Source organism: Onychostoma macrolepis, chromosome 11 (assembly GCF_012432095.1).
Source record: "Onychostoma macrolepis isolate SWU-2019 chromosome 11, ASM1243209v1, whole genome shotgun sequence".
Classification (NCBI taxonomy): Eukaryota; Metazoa; Chordata; class Actinopteri; order Cypriniformes; family Cyprinidae; genus Onychostoma; species Onychostoma macrolepis.
Window position 1 is genome coordinate 19,766,930 of NC_081165.1, and position 18,716 is coordinate 19,785,645.

The following is an 18,716-nucleotide window of genomic DNA, read 5'->3' on the forward strand; positions in this document are numbered from 1 at the left end:
CATTATAGATTCTTATTTTGCTGGTGATTATGACAATATCAAAGCAAAAAGAGCCAATAAAAGTGTAAATATTAAATGTTTCATTTAATTTACTTCCTTAACTGATGGGCCCTTTTCTAAATACAAGGCAATCGCCTGAAAAAAATGTGCATATTTTGCTTAAGCATCTTAGATTAATCATCTTACCCACTGACACCTTCAATCCAACTCTCTCCCACTCCATGCTTTTTGTTTTGAGCGTATATGAGAAGTAATGTAGCAAACAGTCAGTCAGTCAGTCAGGGGTTAAATCGTGTGGGATGTACCTGTAATGAGCTTGCTTTAATGACTGCACTCTGCTTAAAGTTGATAATTGAATGAAGACACAGTCTCCTTTTGCCCTGAGCCAAAGCACTGAGAAAATAATTTGTAAATACATTTTCGAAGCTGAATGCTTTTTTAGTTTTTTTTTTGTCATTTTTAAAGCCTACTTTTACTAATTTCCTATGCCGTGTGCTCATGCAAAGCACTTGTGTTTAAAAAACCGAAGACACTGATAATTATGTGACTTCTTGTTGAATAGGAAAAAAAATGAATAATTAAAATGAATCACTGAACATGCATGAGTGAAAACAGCAACTTAGCACAAATCTTTAAACCAGCATAGTTGGATGAAAAATAAAATATGAAAGAAACAGTCCCCTACCTTCACATTTTCTTTTAGGGGAAACCTAAGGCAAGATGAGGTGGGGGAAAAAAAATAAGATGTGTAAATCTGAGCATATTTCAGGCATGTAAATAATAACTGAGCAATGAAAAGACAAGGTAATGCAGGCTCTGTTGAGACAGCAAGACAAAGAAGTTTTATGCAAATATAATTAAGCTGTAGCTGGAGATATGATAATTAGCTGTTTATTGCAAACCGATGTGCAATGTCTCGTTACAAAGACTAAATGTAAACAGCACTCTCAAGTCTGTGTTGAAAAGACTGAGATTAAAAATGGGAACATGGAACGACAGTCTATGAGATGCAAGTGGCTCAATTTATCAAGGCCCTATTGTTGGGAGACTAATTAATTTGTTTGTGTGATTGCTTTGCTGGGCAGCTCACACGGGTAAAAACAAGACTGATAACCTCAGTCACCTCAGAAAAAGCCTTGAAATCCCAGCACGGGAAAAGTTTTCATTAAACTGCCATACTCCCTTCTTTCTCCTTTCCTTTTTGCTATGGGTTATCATTCAAGCAGCCTTCAAGAAGATGCCATTGTGTTAGTGGTCTTATCAGACTTTGACAAAAGCTTGAGGCTGACATCATGCTGGCCACAGAAAAAAGTTCTGGCCCGAGATCTGAATCGCCGTATTGTCAAATGAGGTGAGCCCCTAAACCGCAGTCTCACATTGTGACTTTTGCTAAACAAGAAATCAACCATTTTACTTATGCCAAAATGACAAGCAAGCATTACTCTCACCTGCGTGTTAAGAAGCTCATAATTTCTTAAAGAAACAGTTCACCCAAAAACACCCAATTATAGAGAGTACCTCTGCACGTAAACAATGCATGCGCTGCGCTTTGTTTATGTGCAGAGGACTGTGTCATGGTATACTCTCTATAAGGGCAGAATACGTGATTTGGAGGAGAAGAATTGTAGAATGAAGTCATTATTTTTGTCATTATTAATAACAATTATTACATTATGAGAAATTTATTACATTATAAACTCACCAAAGATACTGTCAAATTTCATAATTGTGATAGGCTTTTTAAAAATAAAAACATCAGGGCTTTCAAAATTACATTGTACCGTATGTTTCGTCATCCATTGCTCGATTTCCATGCCCTTTTACATTGCTAAACCAAAGGGTAGAGCACAGCACCAACTACAGTATGGATGCGCTCAAGGCTCTCATTGTTTTTATTCAAGTATCAAAATATTCTGGGTTCCAGAATTCTGATGTTGTTAGAACACATCAGAGAAAGGAGAAAAAACACCTACAAATATGAATATGAATTATAAATGAGTATAATCGGTGTTAAGAAGACTTGTTAAATATAATTATAGTAAACAGCTATAGCAATAGTATTATAGTGAAGAATAAGCCAAAGACAAGTTTCTTTTTGTGTTATGTGAAGCAAGGGCATTGGATAGATTTTGACATTGGTGGGGAAATAAAGTTTAAACAGCCCAGTATAAGGGACAGTATTTAGCCTATGTGTATAATATACAGTGTTTATATATATATATATATATATTAGGGGTGGCACGGTACATGTATTCGTACCGAACTGTCACGGTTCGGTGCATGAGGCCTTACGACGAATACAGGCAATTCACCCCCCACCCCCCACCCCGTTGTACCGAAATCGTATCAAACCGTGACCCCCGAACCGAGGTATGTACCGAACCGTGACATCTGTGAACCGTGCCACCCCTAATATATACACAGTATATATATATATATATATATATATATATATGTATGTATATGTATATGTATGTGTGTGTGTGTGTGTGTGTGTGTGTGAACTGAACATTGGCCTTTATTAATAAATTATGTTAAAAAAAAAAGCGTTGTTCACTGTTAGTGCATGATACCTAATGCATTAACTAATGTTACAGGGATGCAAACACATCATGGGTGAAAAAGGTGACAAAGACATGTATATAACAAATTTTAGCACTGTACTTAAGTAGTATAGCAAGTACAATTGTGACCCTGGACCACAAAACCAGTCTTAAGTCGCTGGGGTATATTTGTAGCAATAGCCAAAAATACATTGTATGGGTCAAAATTATAGATTTTTCTTTTATGCCAAAAATCATTATTATATTAAGTAAAGATCATGTTCCATGAAGATATTTTGTAAATGTATTACCGCAAATGTATCAAAACTTAATTTTTGATTAGTAATATGCATTGCTAAGAACTTCATTTGGACAAATTTAAAGGCGATTTTCTCAATATTTAGATTTTTTTGCACCCTCAGATTCCAGATTTTCAAATAGTTGTATCTCGGCCAAATATTGTCCGATCCTAACAAACCATACATCAATGGAAAGCTTATTTATTCAGCTTTCAGATTATGTATGAATCTCAATTTTAGAAAATTGACACTTAAGACTGGTTTTGTCGTCCAGGGTCACAATTAAATAATAAAGCATTAAATATTTTTTAATTTAATTTAAAATCTTAATTTTTTTAAACAGTATACATGGATGTTCGGTCCTATTAGACAAACAAAACTTTTCTTCAAATTGTCAATGGATTATGTAGAGAAACCGAGCAAAGGGCTCCCCTTATAGTGCAACTGACTGAGTTTTATCATTTGAAAACTCAATGATATAATCAATGACTAACTACACAATCAATCTCTTATTTACACCGTGTGTATATTTTTCTCTCTCTCCCGTTCTAATAAGTAGATCTGTGAGCATGTAGAACTCTACTTGCGAAAACAAAAATGAGCTCAGATCGGATTCTGACTAACCTACAGAAAACACCTGACTGGCCATTGCTCTTAACAGAGATGCCTGTGATTGGCTACAATACTCAACACTGCAAAAGTACGTTGTAAATAAACGTGTGGTTCTGTAATTCGAAACCAAAGCACACACACAAAAACACACAGGAGGGTTTAAAAGCGGTTGACAACTAAAATTTATTACATTTTTTAAGTTGTCAAACTCTACACATTTACACACATTATCTGGAATGAACACAATAAACTCCTAGTCTTGAAGGTACACACAGTATGTAGTTGCAGTGGAGCGGTCTGGTCACGAGCCACTGTTTGGTACCTTGGAAGAACTGACTGGGTTGCATCTGAAATCCTGCAGCGATGACAAAGCACCAATGAAACCTTTGGCCACACCCTGATGGAGAAAGAAAACTACTTTTAAGTTCAAAAAATGAAACCATGCCTTTTAAATCATTTACAATGTATCAATATCAGTTGATGGAACAGAAGTTACAACCTTTTTTTTTTTTTTTTTGGAACAAATTCATTGCACAACAGGGAGCATTGATGTTGACTGGATTTGTAATAGAACATGTACATTTCATATTACAGGGCTAAGTTACCTCAAATAGCATAAAAATAATATCAAAACTGTCCTGCCTGTTGTTGATAAATGGTGACGTTTTACAAATTGATTGATCAGTTGTCCCAGTGTTTACTGAGCCATGGTCTTTCCCTGTGCAGGGACTCGTGTTCACTATCTACTGATTCACTGCCTGAGGAACTGACTGAGACGCTTTGAACGGCCGTGTGAAACGATTCAGTTGTTCATTTTCGTTCGGAACGACGAACTTCTCTTCCGAAGTGCCTTCACGAGACTAGAAACGCCGTGTAACCTTAATCTGCCCCGTTTGAAAAGAGCGAAACTTCACCGTGTTTTTAGTCACATTTAATATCGTCTTTTTACTTCACAAGACAATTGCAAAAGTTTACACACGCAAAAACCCATTCAACACGCCCATGTTAACTTCAAATGAGCGCATTAACTTTACTGTGGCTTACATTAAGTTACATGTTTCATAGATTTCGGTTAAACATAATACCTTATAAAAGAGAGAAAGACCGCGCGACCTCTTCATATCTTTTCACGTCACAGAAACACAAAAAAACATCATACGACACGCCAAAATGAGCTAAAAGTCATTATAATAACACAGCTTTTGACATTAAGTGTTTTATGGATTAAACAAGGTGAAAGACCATATTCCCTTCACTTACGTTAAATTTCCCTCAGACATATCATACAACGCTTATTCGATGTTTTTTATATATGTTGTACGTTTGTGTATAAATATATACGTTTTAAATAAAACATTTACACCTTTTAAATATACGATAAATTCAGTCCAAGGTTAAGTACAAATATGTATTCAGTGAAACCCTTTGTCTTAACGTTACTTGACGCCTGAACTTGACATACACTTATAGCCACTTTTCTTCGGATATACAACTCATAAAACACTTTCTAAATGTCCACTCAAAAAAAAATCTAATATGTTGCATGATTTTCTCGTTAAATTTAGTCTAAAAAAATAACATTTATTTACTGGAACTTACCTAACGCGTGAACTTGACAAGATGGCGGCGCTGTTTCTCCCGCGAAGTCACTCAGGCGCGTGCACGTGCAGAATGAACTCGGTGTTGGCTGGATTTGTTTTTTATTAGTTCAGTCAAACACTGGCATTCCGAATGTTGACTGGATTTAAAAATAACCACTCATTTAATGTTTTTTAAATATATTTGTGCAGACTTAATATAATATGTCTTCTCAACTAAGCCCAAGCAATTAAAATTAGTTCAACTTAAATATTTTTGCCCTTCCAACATTTTGTCAATTGGATTTTTTACAGTGTACCAGATTTCCTCCTTGTAATCTATTGTAATTCCTGCTATAGTCACTGTGCAGTTTTTCCATTTCTGACAGATGTCTTATTTGCATCAATGGTGTTCAGAAGCAAAAAGGAGGCCGATGCTGGTTTGACAGCTAATATCAAGGCTAATGTCTTCTTCATGGACTAACACGTTGCCTGCTTTGTTTGTGCAACAGGTATGCAGTATCCACGTCTGCTCCGTAGCATTTCAGAAAAAAGAGAGAACTAAATTAGTGTTGTCCCCCATGAAGGTAATTACAGCCATTCGCTCGTTAGCATTTTGATGATATTGATTGAAAATGTAAGGAGGTGAGGGATCCTTTCACAGACGACAACAAAGATATAAATCATAATTTGAGTTATTAATATCCGCCGCGCTATTAGTTTGGTGATTTATGGACCTTTACAAAGAGGCTGATTAGAGGGGCGAGGTTGGGTAATCTTCTGAGAGGGTCCTTATTAACACATTATTTTTCCATGAGAATATCAATGAATGCTGTCTTGTCATTATTGACGGAGGCGGGTGTAGTGATGCGGCTCTCTGCTCATTTTGTGTGCGCCCCGACTTGTTCACACTGGCACGGAGTACAGAAACCGCAGCATATTCAGTACTGCATTCCCTCCAGAGCTTTCTGACACTTGTGCTCAGGGATGCGCTCTTTGTTTCTTCTGTTTCTCTCCCTTTTATTCTCTTTTTCTAATCTGAATTAATGAGTTAAACAGTCAGTCCCAGGCCAACATTCCTTACAAATTTCTTAAGAAACACTTCACCCGAAAACAGTCTGTCAAAAACGTCCCTCTGTTTATCTACTTATACAGTATATTTAAAGGGATAGTTCATCCAAAAATGAAAATTCTGTCATTAATTACTCACCCTCATGTCGTTCAGAACACAAATTTTGATGAAATCTTTCTGGCCCTGCATAGACAGCAACACAACTACCGTGTTCAAGGCCCAGAAAGGTAGTAAAGACATCGATAAAATAGTCCATGTGACACCAGTGCTTCAACCGTAATTTCATGAAGCTACGACAATAATTTTTGTGTGCAAAGAAAACCAAAATAACTTTATTCAACAATTTCTTCCGTGTCAGTCTTCGGCGCGCGTTAGAGTACCACGACATATGTGTTACACTACCATTCAAAAATTTGCGGTTGGTAAGTTTTTTTAAATGTTTTTTTTGAAAGAAGTCTCTTATGCTCAAAGAGGCTGCATTTATTTGATCAAACATACAGTAAAAACAGAACTATTGTGAAATATTACTACAATTTAAAATAATATATTTTAAAATGTAATTTATTCCTGTGATGCAGAGCTGAATTTTCAACAGCCATTACTCCAGTCTTCAGTGTCACATGTTTCTTCAGAAGTCATACTAACGTGCTGATTTGCTGCTTAGGAAACATTTCTTCTTGATATCAATGTTGTGGAAACCATGATACTTTTTTCTTGAATGAATAGAATGTTTAGTCAATTTAATTAGCATCATTGCTGAATAAAAGTATCGCTTTAAAAAATCTTAAATCTAAATATTAAACATTTTTAAAATATACTGGCATTTGAAACAAATAAACCAAAATGTATCATTGTATTTGAGGGTTGCAATGGAGAGGAATAAAAAAAAAAAAAAAGGCAAATATTGGTAAATATCAAATATTCATTTTTGTATTTTATTTATTTATTTATTTTATTATTTTTTTGGAGCTTGACATACTTGATCACTGTCAACAACTGTATGTCATTGCATGGAGGAAAAAAAAAAAAAATCTCCTTTTGTGTTCAAAAAAAAAAAAAAAATTCCAAGAATTCATCCATGCCTTTTCAGGAGCAAAAGTGTTGGTGGAGAGGCTGATTGTTGTGTTTGCTGTCCCCTGCAGGTGTGAGGTCTGGGCATCTGGAGGTCTGGGCATCTGGACTCACTGGGCCACTCCCCCGTTCTGTTCCTCCCCTTTCCTGTACCCCTGATGTGCCCAGACGCTCCTCAAACAACAACTGTCCACCAGCCCCAGCCTAATCCTTTGCAGGTGACCCAGGCAAGGGCCCGTGCAGAGCTTTCCAGGCAGAACAAGGGAGTGAACAGCGCATAAACGCCCCACTGCATCCTTAAATGCCACCATCCCCCAACTTAACTCCTTCAGAACTTGCCAAAGACACTATTCTGAGGGTCTTAAATACAAACAAAAGGATGCTTCCATACATTTGGAACCACATAACCTGGACATCACTAATCAATACATTTTTTTAAATCAGTACTTTTAGTTCCGAAGGAAAATTTCAATCAGAAACTGCTGGTAACCTTGGACTAGAAGGATCTTTAACATTTGGTTGCTTGCAGATGGATTGAAATGTTGAAAAGCTTTAGGAGAATACAAGCATACTGTACAATGGAGCTCAAATTAGAATGAGTTTTAAATGAAGGTTTGAGATGAGTTTATTTCATTCTGTCAATCATAGTGCATGTCTATATACACACACACACATGTTGCTCTTTATCAAGAGTGATACTGCCATTTGTGTTACCTATGTAAGCAGTTAAAGGCACAAGAGGCTGTGCTGTATTGTGAATAAGTCAAGGTGAAGGGCGTTGTTAGGTACTACATGAAGCATAGTGCCTGCAGCCCTTTCAGCTTTGACTTTTTCACAATACAGTACGCCTTGAGTACCTTATTACTTTTATAAAACTATTACCGCACAATACAAATATTGTAATATAACAACTTTTTTAAAGTAAATTATTTAAATGCTATCCTTCCTCTAAAAAAATAGTTACAGTAAATTAGCACTTTTCACAATGCATATTGTTTCAAAGAACCCTTCAATGCAACCCCTTCAGCCTTGACTTATTTACAACACAGTATCTTATTGCTTTTATAAAATTATCTCACAATACAAATATTAAAACCAAAAATGTACATATTGTATGTTTTTACTTCATGTGACAATATATTTCATATATAGAAATTTCATATATGTACATATATTACATTTATATTATATAGCAATTTTAACAATACGTATTGTTTCAAAGAAGCTTTACAGTAAAACATCCCTTAAAGACCCTATTGAGCAAACCAAAGGCAACTGTGGGGAGGCACAAGAAGTCCTTTAAATTTTCAATTGAAGAGAAGAAAAACCTCGAGAAAGACTATGAAAGCCTAACCTTCTCTGCAAGACATTACAATAAATGCACATATGCCAAATAATATTTTGCTACATAGTATGTGAAATAATAGTCATGTATTATAGTAATATTTAAAAGAGTCGTGTGATGATAATAAGTACATTACTGTCGTGCATTTCTAATATTTTGGAAAGAAGTCTTTTATGTTCACCAAGGCTGCAGTAATTATTGCATTATTGCAGTTTAAAATAAGCATGAAATATTTTATTATATTTTAAAAATGTATTCCATGATGGCAAAGCTGAATTTTGAGCAGCCATTACTCCAGTCTTCAGAGTCACATGATCCTTCAGAAATCATATATGCATAATATGCTGATTTGGTGCTTAAATAAACATTTACTATCAATGTTGAAAACAGCTGCTTAATAATTTTAGAAATCGTACATTTTTAAGGATACTTTGATAAATATAAAGTTCCAAAGAACAGCATTTATTTAAATAGAATTTTTTGTACAATGTAAAAGTCTTTACTGTCACTTTTGATCAACTGAATGCATCTTTGCTTAATAAAATAAATAAATAAACTTGCTGACTCCAAACTTTTGAACGGTAGTGTAAAAAAAAAAAAAACTTTCTGCTTTAGTAAAAAAGAAGGCAATTGTGATTTTATTTCTAATAATGTAACAATGTGACTTTACAGCTTAAAATGTCACTTTACAGCTCTGAACGTCAGCGGAGACCAGGACAACTAGATGAGCCCCAGAGACCGATCCCTAGTGAAGACCCTATCTCCTAGACGGCCATCGGGACAAGACCACAGGAACCAGATGAGTCCTCTGCACAATCTGACTCTGCTTTAAGCTAGATTTAAACTGCTGATTTTGTCTCGCCAGAGGAGAATGACACTATTTTGACACATTATTTCCCCGTCTAAATATTGTAAAGCTGATATAAAGCCACCCAGCTTTATATCAAGCTGATGTAAACACAATTTGCATTGTTAAAAGTGTTATACAAATAATAGTGACTTGACTTGACTTGACTTTATTTCTTATTTTATTATCTCACAATTACTTGATTTAGGGCCAGATTTACTAAACAGGTAAACAATTCCGAAACCAATTCTGTGGGTGATTTACTGACAATGCGCAAGTTAAAGAACACAGACGCAACATCTCATTTACATATCGACCAACGCAATATGCCAAGAACAGTACAAATTATCATAGTAGCAAATAAGCAGAGCCGATGCTCATCAGGTGTGGGTGATCTACTTACGATACAGATGCAAAATAGTTTAAGACATGCTTTTTTGGGGCGTTAAATAATGGTGCAAATACCAGTAATTTGTTAGCGTTAGTATTTTAATACTCTCTTCCCATAAATTTTGCGTCTGAAAGGGAAACTCCTACAAATGCATATTCAATAAGGTCAGGCGCAAAAATAACTGTCCACACCTTTTCGGCGCTAATTCTTCACTGTGAGTCTTTAGTAAAACCTGACAGTACCATTTTGACGCCAAAAGATGGTTTGGACTGGTGCAAACTGTTAGTAAATCTGGCCCTTAGTTTTTACCAGAAACAGGGGCAGAAACAAGCTTGGATAAATATGAGAACTTAATGACACAAAGCAAAAAATATACAATAACCAACAGTGCACAGTGTGTCTTTTTACCTTTTTCTTTATTATTTTAAGCTTGTGCAAGAGCTATCTCTAGATCTAGCTATTTCAGAAGGTCCTTTTACATGATTTTTGTGACCCCAGACTTTCAGAAGTAATCATGAGATATGGGACTACATCAAGTCTTAATCAAACACCATAATGGCTTAATACAAGCTTAATACAAAGAGATCAAATCAAGTCTCTCATGAACACATAATCAGTTTAAAAGCAAGAGTGCTGATTTAGGATTCATTTTAGTCCCTGTATATTAGCAAATAAAGTTTTTTTCCTCTCTCTTTCTTTCTTTCTTCCTTTCATGTAATTTTTCCTCTTATGATCATTATGAACTAATATAAGCCTTGATTAGTATTTATCAGGCACCTTCTGACAAAATACACGTACATCAACATTTACTCTGTTTATATTAATAAGCAGCTATACTGTAAAACTCTAACAGACCATCAACAATCTCTTGTGACAAAGAAGTCCCATGTCGAGGCGATGGCAAATGAACTCGGAGGCACAGCATTGCTGCTCATCCTCGTGCCGCGATTCAGCCAGGCCTCTGTCAAGGTTAGAGTGCCCCATCAGATAGTGATAACTTATAGCCTAATGGAAAACAACCAACTATCTCTCAGTTGGTCGGAGAAACATAATGCGCTGGGAATCAGTTGGCCACCAGCCACAAACAACAGCTGGGGAGCTGTCAGATAGCTATGGCCAAAGTGCAAGGTGGACTGGAGGTGCTGTAATTGAAAGTTGGTATGCTCCAGGAAGCATGACACAAAATCAAGTGGCTCGAACCTTATTTTTCCATTGGATGGATGCCGGAAAAGCGGAAACACGAGAGAGAGAGAGAACCAACCCTGTCTCTCTCCACCCGGTGGGCCACCGGGCAGGCCACGGAGGGCTAAGCGCTTGGGGAAGAGTTACCTAAATGGTGAGAGGTCTGGGGACCAGAGTGTTAAATCCTGCCTGACATGGCTAATGCTTAAATCTTATTCCCCTTTTCTACAACAACACAGGATCAACAAAGCCTCAGCCAAAATCCTTTGAGGCAGTGACACAGAAAATTCCCATCCTGGAGCTTTCTACAGGAACAACAAACAGAGGTGGTAAATACAGCTGCATATTTTTGGCCTGATAACGTGCCACATCCCTTCCTGAGCAAGACCCCTTGTTGCCCCCCGACCCATCGCATCCACTTCTCTCCCCTAAGACCAGGATCAGCTCTCTTCATGCTTGAGCAGATCACAGCGACGCTTTGACTTTCACAGTCTCATCCCGTGACCCTCTCGCCCCTCCTCCACATACAGAACTCTCTCCCTCTCTCTCCTGTGTGGCCCGGGGTCATGATGTTCTACAAACCTGACAGAGTCTCTATGCAGCGGCCTGCTGCCGTGTACCTTAACCACATGTGGTGCACGGAAATGGGGAGAATAGGAGAGAAGTGAAGGTGACACAAGTTGACAGAGACAATACGAGAAATACCACTAGATAATAAATGAAATGAGGGGAGACAAGAGGAGAAAAGAGGAGATGAGTTGAGATGAAAAGAGGCAAGACTGGATAAAACGAGAATGGAAACGAGAAGACAACAGAAAAGAGGAGAACAGAACAGACTAGATGAGACAAGAAGAGAAGAGTACAGATGCAACAAGAAGAGATGAGAAGAGTGAATAAGAAATGAGACCCACCGAGAAGAAATAAGAACTTTATATTTCGTGGCCTTAACTACTATGTACATTATAAAATAAGTACAATGTACTTACTGTGTTCATATTGTATTGCAAAACACTTTTGCTGCTATTGAGGTAGGATACTGGTAGGGTTAGGGACAGGTTTGGTGGTATGGGTAGGTTTAAGTGTGGGTTAAGGTGTAAAGGATGGGTCTACAGTGTAATTATAAATACAAAGTTCTGGCATGAAATTCTAGATGGCGCAGTCCGATAGATCTAACTCAATATGACATAATGACATTATTATCACGTCACAGCTGATTGGTTCTCTGCTGTATTGGTAGCCAATGAGCTCGCTGCTCAACATTCAAATACTTGGCTAATGCTTGTTGTAGCAGTTGCAGCGCACTTCAGAAACCCTCCACCTTCCCCAGCTCCACCTGAATAGATCTGCTAAGGGGTGAGCAAAGGGGTGTCATGTATGCAATGGGGGTTATTCGTGTTATATGTTCACAGCACCATGTTGTGGATGTATTGGCAGTTGCAAGTCTCGGTACTTGTTCTGCCACAGCAGCATCAGTGTAGCAAATCTATTACAAGACAAAATACATTAATACTGTCATGTACATTACCATGCCAATCCCTCCGAGAGTTGTCATGACAAAAACGTAAATAGAGAAATGAATTACAGATGTAATTACATGAAGGTATTTTTTTAAATATAAGTACAAAGAACACTGATATAAAGTAATATAAAGTGTGACTGAAGAAAATAGAACTGATAGAACAAATATGAAAATAGAGGAGAATAGAGGAGATGAGACCAGAAGAAAAGAGACCAGAAAAGACCAGACCAGACAAGAAGAAGAGAGAACAGATGAGACAAATAAAGAAGAGAAGTGATGAGAAGAGATGAAACGAGAGAGAAAAGAAGAGATGAAACAAGAAGAAAAGAAAAACAAGACAAGTAGAGAAGTGAAGAAACGAGACAACTGAAGAAAAAAGAAGAGACTAGAATAGATGAGATGAGAACAGACAAAGAGACGAGACGAGACAAGACGAGACGAGACGAGACGAGAAGAGAACTGGAGGGTAAAGCACAGGGAGGAGGGGAAGGACTGTTTGATGTAATCCAGGAAGTTAGTTCTGTAACTTAAGCCCTCCATCTTGAAAAAGAGCACAGCAGAGAACTGAAGGAGGCCCTTGTCTGGTGGGCGCAAGTTTTCCACATCTGTCTTCCGCATTGTGCCTCTCTCTATAAACAGCCCCCAAACTTGTTATGACTGCATGAGGATTTTTGGGAATGTTTTAACACTGATTGCATTTAAGCGTTAAATCATCCATATTAAAGTTACCAGAGTGAGAAAACAAATTACTGCACAGCATTCAGCTTCTCACAAAGATCTCCACATGTGTTTATGCAATGCGAGTCATTTCCATGCCCGCAATGGGGATACTTGTTATTTCTTCCTATATTGTTTTTTTTTCTTTCTCTCCACTTTCTTTTCATATGGAATGCTGTGCTCTCGATTTCTCCAGGACATCTGACAGGTCCTTTGTAAACAATCTCACTGAGCTATAACCAGTACCTGATACCATGTTCCCCTTTGACAGCAACCTGGCAACTCACTGCGAATTTCTTGCTTTCCGTGTGAAGTCCAAAACAAACAGGGATGAACATTACCAACAACAAAGTTCCTTTTCAATATTCGCTTGGCTGCTGTCAAAGCAACCCACAGGCTCCTCCTCTCCCCTCCTCAGGCCAAAGGCCCCTGGTTTTCCCTCTGTGTACTGTCAATTCTTTTATTGTGCAAACGACCAGAAGCCAACCCCAGTATGAGCTGCACTGAAAAGAATGTGCAGACTGTCGAGAAAAAAAAAGAGAGAGAAAGAGAGAAGATGGTAGAAGTAGTGGAGTTGTTTTATTGACTTAATTCTTTAACACTGAAGCAAACTGATCTATGCAATGTTAGCATAAAACAGAAAGCTAATGCTCGAGCAACTTTAAGTGGTTACAGACTTGATCAGGCAGATCTTTGACTGGTGGTCTATTGCACCTGTCATTGTGTGCTTCTGGTGGACTGTAGTAAACACTAGTACATATTACACTGTAGCAGCTACTTTGGTGTCCGCACTGAATTAAAAAAAAAGTGATTTTATATGCATAGAAAGTATATTAAATACAAGTAAAGTATCTACTTTAAATGTTTTAAATAACTTTTGTAAAAATAAAATGTCAAAATAAGGTGAAATAATGTCCATCATCCATGTCAATTCCATCATCATCATACTAAATCTTATTATATTTTAAATGATAAAAAAACTTTTTGCTGACAAATGGTATGAAGAATATTGGCAAAGACTCGTAATGACATCTAATGATACTGGTTCTAAATATGCCTGAGAAGATTTTTTTTGTTGTTGTTATATGCACTGAATGACATTTTAGTGGGTGTCTTCCGTAAATCATGGTAAAAAATGACAGTCATTATTTTTTGCTCAGGAAAAAAGTAAACAGGACACATTCTAATGTAAAAAAAAAAAAAAGCTGTATTGAACTTTTATTGTTTTGATATGAGAAAGCCTCTTTTCATTTTTGACAGAAAGAATAAATACTTCCTAATAGTTATGGAATTTTATTTTGCAATATTTATATTTATATGAGAAAGGCAAAAAAATGAATGTGCTGTAAGGAATATGTATATAGTTGTTTAAATATTATAAATAAATAAATCTGTATGTATGTATTTATATAAATGCACATTTATTCAAGATAAAATAATTAAAATCATACTAAAATCATTATTATATGTATTTATTAAATATAATTTACTTATTAGTTATCTATACTAAATATATTTATTAAAAACAACTCTCTCACTGTCTGTCCTTTTTCCTTCTCCTTCTTTTATGTACACAAAGTACAGTATCTTACAATAAGAGGGAATGTGTCAGCTTGTTGAATGTGTATCTGTACAATACCAAACAGATTAACACATCTGTGTCGAACTGCCAGACAGACTGTGGATGCTCAATAAAACATTTTCCAGCAGAGTCAGATTACACACTGAACTACATCACCACACATATGGCCAATCCTGCACTGTTTTTCTATACCATTCCATTACATATAGAAATCTGCAATTTAATTCAATTAAAACTTTCAAACATCCTAAATGGAAACAACTGCCTGGAAAAATAGATTTACATAAACAAAACTATTTCATGAGATTACATCTAATATTAGCCATCTGGCCCCTATTAAGGCCACAATAATAATAACAATATAACAGGACGAGGACAGAAAGATTGGGAACTATTTGGGTTAAGCGTCTATTCCCATTTTAATTTAAGAAAATAAACATCTCTGTGTTTGCAAGTGCACACCTCAACTGTTCTGTGATTCTAAGCTAATATGGCTGAAAATGTTTTACTCTGACTCAGTATAGAGAACACATGTTGAGGGAATGTTCTAAAAGTGAAAGGCATTATGGGAGCTTGTGGTTTTAGGAGTTTTTAAATGAAACAAAGCTAATTCTTTCAGATTTGCATCTCCATCACTGCTGCCAATTATGACCTAAAAGCAATAACATTAAAATACTGTAACTAACACAGTATGGACTAGATGAATACAAACCAAAAACACATTACATATGATGTGACCTACCGGGTATTAATAACACAGAAATGCTTTGACATACATACAAGTAAATCAATTTTTGACCTATTTTTAGAAAGCCTTTGCTTACAATTATAATAAAAACTCTGAAATTATCAATTTGATCAATTATTATATATTTCATTACGTTTTCATTTAAAATGTAAATGTATTTCTTTAAAATAAAGAGAAAGGAAAAAAGTTTAATCACAGTCTAACTCTGAATTCTGATTGATTGCAGTGTTGAATGCTGGGTAAAAGAGATGTGCCCATTGCTGAAAAGCAATTAATTTCAGTGTTTAGAGGCAAGCACGTCCTCTGGCCTATTGGGCGGAACTGAAGGAAACCAATTGGAAACTTGAGTCACACATGACTTTAAATGTCAGACTCAAGGTAGCATTGAGCTGGCTAAAAGAACTGAGAGACTGCAGAGATTGCTGCTGCATGCATCATTAGGGAAACACATGAGCTGATTATGAATGGAGATGATCAGTACCCAGGCACCCCTTTCATTTGCAGTGCATTGTGGGGAAGTGCATTAGCATCAGGCACTAATCTCAGATCAGCCTACATGGGCAGGTCTCAGTTACTTTAGAGACACTGCATGAACAGGTCAAAGATGCTGCTTGGAGCTTTGCTATTCAGACAACTGACTCTGTGAGAACTGAAATGCATATCCAATGGATATCCCATGACAAACATTGGCTTTAAAAACTAGCAACAGCATTTGTGTGATATTAAGAAAAATGGCAAAAATCCAATAATATAACTAGGGATACTGGTGCCATATCAGTCATCAAGTGATAATATATCTTTTACATTTATCGTATTGATCAATATTGGATATTAATTATGCATCTACGTCTATATTTTACATTTGCATTACCTTTCGCGTTAACTAATATTACATTTTTAAACAGCACTAATGATTCAAATCTTAAGATGAACAACCATTTTCATACTATACATTATAATACTCTGATGCCTAAATTCACTTGTAGAATTTAAAACAACTGACTGTTATTTATTTACATAAAACATGAAAATAATTATTGGCTTACCAGTTTGTAATTTTAACTATTCTAATATTGTGCATCCCTAAATATAACCAACAGTGGTTTAACATTTTAACAACATTTAGAGTCATTTTGGCAAACTGCAGTCAGAATCAATACATAACAGTATGGGCAGAGCTGCCTTGTAAAACATGACAGAGACAGACAGGCCAAATCTTTCATCTTCGCCTCTGTCTGTTCACTCAGTGCTCTGTAGCCATGGTTTCACGCCAGCATTTCACCGCCAACCCCAAATACGGTGCATGAACATCCCCACCCCGCTCTTACCCCTGTCTGAGTCCATGTCAATCATTGCTTGATCTGACTTAATCCACAGGTAAGACCAGGGCTTTGAAACTGACAGAACACTGGTGCTGTGAATCAGCCTGTCAATTACCCACCAAGGCGTCCTGATTCCATTCACCAGAACTTCCAGTGATATATCAGTGTACAGAGAGATGTACTCAAGTTTGTAAATCAGGTAAACATACTTAGATTGACTTATCAGGTCAGGCTGCTTTATTCAAAGATACAAAAATGTGACTGGTAGTAAATATAAGATGACACTAGAAATACAAAATTCAGCTTGATAATTCATGTTATGGCTGGTATTAAAATTCTATACTATTTTGTCTAAATAAATAAGCAATAAAACACTAAAGAATATAATTTTAAGAGAATTCAGGCATCGCAACATTAATGTACACTACGAAAACTAGATATTCCTTATGAGATTACAGGATTACATAACTGTCTTTAAAGATTAACTTTAAATTCTCTAAATATGGGAAACCAAAAAAATGCAACATTGAATAGATCAATGAATTAAAAAAACAGCCAATAACTATGGTTACCGATATATCACGTATCCCCAGATGATTCCTCTGTCACTTAGTCATACGGCTTATACGTGTGTGTCTGTTCTTGTATTCCTGAGGAATTCAAAAGAGCATTTTTCAAGTGCATAATCTTTAAAACGGCCTTCATCAATACACAGCACTGGATTTTCAAGTAAGCATCACTGACTAGAATAAACTTGCTCCTTAAAAGAAGCTTTATTTATTACACTTGAGAGCATTTTTAAGAGTGAACCTAAGCTATGCAAGTATCCAATTATCCTTCAAATGAAGAGAATGACCTATCATCTTCTAGAGGTTCACTTCATCTAAATGGTTTGTACTGTTGCAATGTCCAACTGTAAAGTAGTGTGCTTGAGCTAAGGTGCATAAGATCAAGAATTTTAGATCTCTTTGTGATCTCAACTTGAACATGGCATTGCGCCCTACTTCCACAAAAATAATCTTCCACTTTCTGCAACAGACAAAGAAACTTGGCCCCTAGGAAAAACATAAAGTTAAGAGGATAGATCAAAATTGTACCAGGTAATCTCTCTAGACAGATAAATATCGATTCAAATATTCAAAGCGATCTACAAAATGCAAAATATGTCCAACAGATACTCTAAAAAACGAAGGTAAGACCAAGGAGCTTGCTGTCCTTCGACAACAGAGCCCGCCGCCCTAAGGCAGTCCATGTAAGATTACAGGATTCCAATGAGTGACAGTGGCCATACAGTATCTATACATCAGATAGTGACAGGAAGCCGGAGGTCTGGGGGGATACGGTATACCCTTTCTCCATAGCCTCAGGGAGAACTCTGCAGGAGGAGGGGGCCCGAGCGCATCTTGCAGGAAGCCGGCGGCAGATTTATATGCCGTTGATCAAGTTGCGAGTGAGTTATAGCCGGAGACCCCTCCCTGTCCACAGGCCCGGCGCTATATCAACTCTTGCCCGACAGGCAGAGTGTCTTATTCTCAAATCAGACATCCATTACAGAATAATAGGGTTGAATAGAAGGGTTGAGTTTCCCTATGGGGGATTAGCCACCCATAATTTACTATCCATAACCTGAATGTGAGGTAATTCATACCCCTTACCCCGACAGTGCCCTTGTCAATCAATTGCGGGAAGCGATGGGGGGAAACAAATAATGATAAATGAGGTTGTGTTATTCTTTTTGGGGTTATTGAGGGATTACTTTGAGGAAAGTGTGTGTGTGGGGGCGGGGGTTACATTTATTTGCAAATGCTGTCTGATTACTGCAAGTCAGAGTTATGCATTGATTTGTAACTTGTGTAATAACAGAACCTGATATGTGATGGTGTTGGTGG

General features: G+C 36.7%; 1 protein-coding gene across 12 annotated transcripts in view; it reads right to left on the bottom strand.

The window, feature by feature from the left end:
• Positions 1-18,716, bottom strand: part of foxp4 (forkhead box P4) — a 294,987-nt gene that overhangs the window by 240,384 nt on the left and 35,887 nt on the right. Inside the window, exon 4 of one of the 12 annotated variants that reach the window (XM_058790700.1) lies at positions 686-710. The exons of the other annotated variants lie outside the window; for them this stretch is intronic. The gene's annotated coding sequence lies outside the window, so the exon portion shown is untranslated. The remainder of the gene's footprint in view (positions 1-685; positions 711-18,716) is intronic. 12 annotated transcript variants of the gene reach the window in all.